Raw genomic sequence first — 6012 nt, forward strand, 5'->3', positions numbered from 1 at the left:
TTCTGATCACTGGTAGGTTGTTCTTCTTTATGGTGTCCCTCATAATTCTTAGACTTTCTTCAGCTATTTCATTTTTTAAAAAATTATTATTATTGTTTTTTGAACATACTAGTATTGAAAGATTTCTTTCCAATTTCACTAATGTTGCTTCCTCACTAAATTTGTTCACTAAAATTGCTTGGAATCTTTTATCTTGCCCTTTCAACATTTTGCCCATTTCTGAAATCTCATATTAAGCTTTTGGATTTCTAATTGCAGGTTTTGTTTGTTCAAGTTCTGCATTTATTTTGTCTATTTTTTCTTATAACATTGTCCTGAATTCTTCTAAAGTTTTTTTCTGTGTTTTCTTCAAACTTTCTGTCAAACCTTTGAAAGCACCCAAATATTGTTCTTTTGAATTATTTTTCAGTTCATTCCATTACCTTTCCTTCTTCAGAAATGTTTTTTTGGCTTTGCATCCTGGTCATTTGTATGAACGACTCTTTCTTATTTCTTTGAGTGAGCATTTTGGGATTTGGGAATTGTCGTATTTGTATTTAATTGATGATTGCATGTTCCTGCAAGCCACAGACTTCTTAAGGTGGGTGTAGGAGGGATGTGACTGCAGAGTTCCTGACCCTAAATGGAGTTCCTGTTGGCTTCAGTATTATCTATGTACAGAGCACTTAATTCAGCAGTAGTTTGTGGAGGCCCTAGAAGAAACTGGTTTAGGCCACAGGGCAACTGAGGGCAGGGTGCCTGTTTAAATGCTAGCCATTGGCTTTGCAGGTTCTATAGGTCTGGAGTAGAGTATGCCTGAATCCAGGCAACAAACTGGTATGGCTGGCCTCTGCCTCACACTGAGTGGTTCCCAACCACTTTGCTCCAAAAGAGTAGGAGCTATGCTGGGGACCTATGAGAGTGGCAGCTGGCCACACCTCTGATTACCAAAGGAGCAGGGATAAAAGAAGAAATCACACCTTTCCTGTCTCCTGTGTGAATCTGCTCTGTCAGGTCACATTCTATTGCCAAAGCTGCTCACAACATAGTTGCAGCATGTCTAGCTGGCTGTCCACCGATCATTCTCCCTCTTTTGCTGTCCTAATTAGCTTCTCCCTCCAGCAAGCTCTCTGTTGTTAAGTTCTGTCAAGCCGATTCTGACTCTCAGCAACCCTGTATAGGGTTTCTGAGACTTTAAATCTTTGCGGGAGCAGCAAGCTTCATCTTTCTCCCATGGATTGACTGGTGGGCTTGAACTGCTAACCTTGTGGTTCTCAGGTCTGTGTTTATCCTACAGAGCCACTAAGTTCCCCTAGATTTACCATATGACCCAGTAATTCCATTCTTAGTAATACACCCTAAAGAAATAAAAGCAAGTTCATATAATGATTTTTAAAATCATCATAGCAGCCTTAGCATAATAGCCTAATGTGTAAAGAAAAGTATCCATCAACCAGTGAACTAATAAAAAGTTATGATATAACTATACAATGGAATTCTATTTGGCAATAAAAATAAAGTACAGATACATGATCAAACATGTATGAATCTCTAAACTTTATGCTAAATGTAAGCATTCTGATGCAAGTACTCCGTATTTTATGAGTTCATTTATATAAAATGCCCAGAAATGGGAAATGTATAGAGATAGAGACTAGATTACTGGTTGTCCAGGACTGCAATAGGAAAAGGGAGGGACACCAGATATCTTTTTGAGATAATGGAAAATTTCCAAAATTAGATTGCAGTAATGTTTACAAATTTTTGTAAATTTAACAAAAATTATTTAATTTTACACTTGAACTAATGGCACTATAGGATAAGCATTGGACTGAGGACCAAAAGATCAGTAGTTTAAATCCACCAGCCATACGTTGGAAACTATATACAGGGTATCTATGAATTGGCTCTGATTTGATGCCACTCAACAACAACATATGACTACTCAAAAAAAAAAAAAAAATGGTGTTAACCTTTGAGGAAAAAAAAGTAGGTTCTTGGTAAATAATTGTAAAGAAATTACATCTCATACACTGCCCATCTGTCAGGAAGATGGCACTAGATTAAGAATTTATCATTCTAGATCATAAAATCATCATAAATTGGAAGTACTCTATGGCAACTAATAAGAACAACATCACATCTCATATCAAAGCTACTTTTGTAGTAAATACAAGATGACATATGTGTAAACTCTTTAACTGACTCCCACACCATCATACCCTCTTCTCATTTGAGAGAAGTATTGGGTATCTGTCACCATATAATGTTGAAATTAAGAAGAATAATCTCATGTCTTAAATTATTCTAAACAATAGGAGCAAATTTATTTTCAGTATAATATGGTCTTACTCTAATTTTATTTTTTGTTTAAAAGATTCACTTTTATTCATAGATATTAGATAGGTACATTTCTGAGCAACACAAAATACACTATGTTAAAATATAAAACACAGTGTTATATAAAGGCAAGCACTTCAGTGAAGTGAGTGCTATGATCTAATACCAATTTATAGTTAGATTTTTGCTGCTATCTTAAAAATGCATCTTGCATAATATACTACAATATGGATTAAATCAAAAGACATAATGTTAACATCTAGCTCTGTTGTTTATTCACATCAATCTACTTATATATACAAATCTGATATTTACCTTTTAAAATATTTAACAGGCATAAGTGCCCATAAATCAGTTATGACAATCATTGTTAAAGCAATCAATAGTAAGGAATATGCATTAATTCAAATGATATTGATAGGCTCATGAACCTGCATCAGTCTTCTGTGAAATAAGAAAAATGAGACACCTTCTAAAAAAAAAAAAAATCAATATTTTCCTTATTATATCATTCATTTGAAGATTATCAATAATACATTAATTTCACCTTATGTGTCAATGGAGTTATTTTTAAATACAGATATCTTTACTTTTTAATATAAAATGATAATCTGCAAGAACCAGAAAAGCTAAAAATCATTTATTACAAACTGTTTTGAAACGTAATTGTTGTTTATTTTATATATGTGTGTGTGTGTTATTGTTGTTAGGTGATAGTAAGTTGGTTCCAACTCATAGAGACCCTATACACACGGCACAACGAAACACTGCCTACTCCTGGGCCAGTCTTACAATTGTTATTACATTTTAAGCCATTGCTGCTGTCAGTCCATCTAAATGAGGCTCTCCTTTTTTTGCTGACCACATTATCAAGCATACTGTCCATCACCAGGGATTGACCCTTCCTAACAACATGTCCAAAGTATGGAAGATGAAGTCTCTCCATCCTCACTTCTAAGGAACATTCTGATTTTACTTCTTCCAACACAGTTTTGAGTCTATTCCTGGCAGTATATGGTGTTTTCAATATCTTCTCCAGCATCATAATTCAAATGCATTAATTTTTCTATGGTCTTCCTTATACCTTGTTCAACTTTCACATACCTATTTGTTGTTGTTTTTAAGTGTCGTTGAATTGGTTCCAACCCATTGTGACCCTGTATAGGGTCTCCAAGGAGCAGCTGGTGAGTTTGAACCATGAACCTTGTAGTTCAAAAGGCTTTGCAGAATGGTGCATTAACCCACAGTGCCACACCAGGACCCCTATACCTATAAGGGCATTTTTAAAATACCATGGCTTGGGTCAGGTGCACCTTAGTACTAAAACTGATACCTTTGCTCTTGAACACATTAAAGAGGTCTTTTACAGCACGTTTGTCTAATGCAATATGTTGTTTGATAACTTGCCTGCTGCTTCCATAAGTGTTCATTGTGGATAGAGGCAAAATGAAGACTTTAACAATCTCAGTCTTTTCTCCACTTATCAAGAGGTTATTTATTGCTTCAGTTATGAGGATATTTCTTTTATTTGCCTTGAAGTGTAATGCATACTGAAGGCTGTAGTCTTTGATCTTTATCAGTAAGTATTTTATGTCCTCTGCTTTCAGCAAGCATGGTTGTATCATGAGCACATTGCAAGTTCATGAGTCTTTTCCTATCCTTACACCATGTTCTTCTTTATATATTCCAGCTTCCTGGATTATTTGCTCAGCATACAGATTGAATCCTTACGATGAAGGGATACAACACTGACACACACCTTTCCTAAATTTAAAATCAGTATCTCCTTGTTCTGTCCGAATGGCTGCCTCTTGGTCTATGTACAGGTGCCATTTGAACACAATTAAGTATTTGTCACAATGTTATCTATCACACAGTGTTATTCTTCATAATGTAATGATTCATACAGTCTAAAGACTTTGCATGGCAAATGTCTTTCTGGAATTCTCTGCTTTCAGCCAAGATCCATCTGACATCAGTAATGATTTCCCTAGTTCCATGTCCTCTTTTGAATCCTGTTTGAATTTCTGGCAGTTCCTTTTTGCTCTACTGTTGCACACATTTTTGAATTATCTGCAGCAAATTTTTTAATATGTATTAAAGGAGTCCTTGTGTGGTGCTGTGCATTGTTTCACTGGACTGAAAAGTCAGTTTGAACCATAAGGTTGGCAGTTCAAGCTCAACAGCCACTCCTTGGAAACCCTGTACAGGGTTGTTATGACACTTATCACCACCACCAACAACAACATATTAACGATACAGGTCAATGATTTCTGTATTTTGCTAGGTCACCTCTCTTTGCAACGGGCAAAATTATGAATCTTTTCCAATTGGCGGACCAGGTAGCTGTCTTCTAAATTTCTTGGCATAGATGAGTGATCACCTCTAGTGATGCTTCAATTTGTGGAAAGATTTCAATTTCGATTTCCTCAATTTATGAAGCTTTGTTTTTCACCAATGCCTTCAATGTATCATGGATTTCATCCTTCATTACCAATGACTCTTGAGCGTATGTTATCTCTTAAAATGGTTGAAATTTTACCACTTTTTATTTTAGTGCCTGTGTATTCCTTCCATTTTCATTTGATGCTTTCTGTGTTATTCAATATTTTGCCCACAGAATCCTTCAATATTTCAAATTGATGCTTGAATTTTTTCTTCAGTTTTTTTCTACTTGAGAAATGTTGAGTGTATTCTTCACTTTTGGTTTTCTAACTCCAGGTCTTTTCATATTTCATTATAATGCTTGATTTCAATCTTTATGTATTCCATTTCATTTTTTACAACTTCCATTGTCCCTAGATTTATACTTCATGCATTCATACTTAAGTTAAAAATGGATATTTGCAGTTGTTTCTCCTTGTTTTTTGTTGTGCCCCATCAACACATGAAGGTCATGAAATATTTATTCCATGGTCAACTTTACATTGAGGAGGCAGCTCTTCCCCAGTTGTAATTTGAGAGTCTTTTAATCTGAGGGGCTGAACTTCTGGCACTATATTTGATAATATTTGTATGCTATTCATAATGTGTTCATTGTACCTGACAATGTTCCACACCTATTCGTAAGACTTTTGGTGGTAAAACATTCAGAAATAGTCTGCTTATCCTTTTTCCTAGTCTTTTTACTCTGGAAGCTTCAATGAAACCTGTCCAATCTTGCTGACCCTACTGATATTTAAAATACTGGTGGCATACTTTTTTGCATCGCTGCAACACACAAGGTACCACAGTATGACAAACTAACAGATGAAAGATGATTGTTCTTAAGTGCTTTCAAGTTAGTTCCAACACATAGCAACCCCATTTATAACAGGACAAAACACTGTCCAGACCTTCGCTATCCTCATAATGTTTTAAACCATTATTGCAGCTACTGTATCAATCCATCTTTTTGAGGTTCTTCTTTTACTCTGACCCTCTTCCTCTACTTTACCAAGCATGATATTATTCTTCAAGGACTGGACCTTCCTGATAATATGTCCAAGATAAAAGAAATATAATACTCTCTCTATATATATATATATGTTTGTGTGTATGCATTTATGAGAGCACGGTGGCTCCATAGAATAAGCACTGGATTCAGAACCACAAAGTTGACGGTTTGAGACCACCAGTCACTATTTAAGAGAAAGATGAGTCTTTCTGCTCTGGCAAAAATTTTAAAGTCTCAGAAACCCTATATAAGAGTCA

The sequence above is a fragment of the Chrysochloris asiatica genome, unplaced genomic scaffold (genome assembly GCF_000296735.1).
Source record: "Chrysochloris asiatica unplaced genomic scaffold, ChrAsi1.0 scaffold00063, whole genome shotgun sequence".
Lineage (NCBI taxonomy): Eukaryota > Metazoa > Chordata > Mammalia > Afrosoricida > Chrysochloridae > Chrysochloris > Chrysochloris asiatica.